Genomic DNA, 1,493 nt, shown 5'->3' with positions numbered 1-1,493 from the left:
CATGGTATCTGTGTGGTCATTATCCAGAAAAGCCAGCAGAGGGCACCCACGGGCTGCCTCTGGAGGTTTGGCAGCTGACCAGTAACTGTGGAGAGGAAGGTTGGGGTGTACAAAAGACCTGAGCATGGGTGCCCTGAAGATAGCCCCTCCCGTCCTTTCAAAGATTATCCACAGGAATGTAGCTCAGAGTGTTTCAGAATCCCCTCATGTTAGGAGTGCAATTAAGGAGTAAAATTCAGCACCGTGTATGCCAGGCCCTGGCTGGTGCTTTGCCGTCAGAGAATTCAAAGTGGACAGCTGGGCACCAGAGTCTTGTGGGTGTGGCTAGGCACACAGCTCACTTGCTGTGGGAGTGCAGGGATTCTCCTGATTCTGAGCAGAGGATGCTGGCCTCCGGGGAGTTGCTTTGGAAAGATTTTGTGAGCTAAAGGAACATGTTTCCTTAGTAGCTGCAACACAGCAAGCTTAGTGTGAGCTGGGCGGTGTTTTCACTTGATTTTCATGGAAGGCTGCAGAATGAACTCCATTCAAACGACTGTGTCTATAGAGAGCTTCTCGCCCCGTTAGTCCATCAGTGAGGAAGGGTTTCTTTCCAGCCCGCCTGACACAGAGAGGCTACTCTCAGCCATGGCTTCCTGCAAGTCCAGAGCAGGAAAGGCCTGCTCCCATTTCTGCCCCAGACCTGGAAAGGGGCAGGCCTGGATGACCTGGAAAGGGGTGGGCCTAGATGACCTGGAAAGGGGCGGGCCTGGATGACCTGGAAAGGGGTGGGCCTAGATGACCTGGAAAGGGGCGGGCCTGGATGACCTGGAACACCACGGTTTTGACCTTGAGCTCTGCTGGGTCGTCTGTGAGAGGGGTGTGATGCTTCGTGGGGCAGCAGTGCGAGCTCAGGAAATGAACGCGAGGTTGACGGTCGACGTATGGGCATGCCTGCTCCTCGGAGCAGTCAGGCAGCTTCTCAGCACGCTCTCCAGTGATGTCCAGTGCCTGTTTGTTGGGCATCCTGATAGCGGACCACCCACTTTCTTACTGAAATACTTGTTCCAGTGCTGGCTCCTGAACTCGGTTTGAATGAAGAGTATCCCCGAGGGGCCACACCTATAGCTGGAAAGCAGGCAGAGGTGGGTGAAGTTAAACATGCCACATGCCGGTGAAAATGAGTCCTATTTCCAGACAAAGCGCAGTGCATGCTAGGGTGCTCGGGACCTGACTTGGAAACACCTTCATGAGGGTCATAGGGGAGCATTTCTTTGCAGCACGTGGCCCTTGGCTGATCATAGAACACCCCCCCACACACACACACACACAAATAGAAAAGGAAGGGTTGATTTTCATTTCCCCCATCGCTGGCTGTCAAACCTAAGGCATCATTCACGCTAAGCAGTGCCTCCAGCTAGCTGAGCTCGCTCTGGATCTAGAAGATGAGTGGTGCTTTGCTCTCAGAGAATTCAAAGTGCTCCATCCCGCACCAGAAGTCTTGGGGCGTGGCT

This window comes from Alexandromys fortis, unplaced genomic scaffold (assembly GCF_014885135.2).
Source record: "Alexandromys fortis isolate MF-2015 unplaced genomic scaffold, M_Fortis_MF-2015_v1.1 scaffold_235, whole genome shotgun sequence".
Classification (NCBI taxonomy): domain Eukaryota; kingdom Metazoa; phylum Chordata; class Mammalia; order Rodentia; family Cricetidae; genus Alexandromys; species Alexandromys fortis.
Note: the sequence above shows the minus strand (reverse complement) of the source record.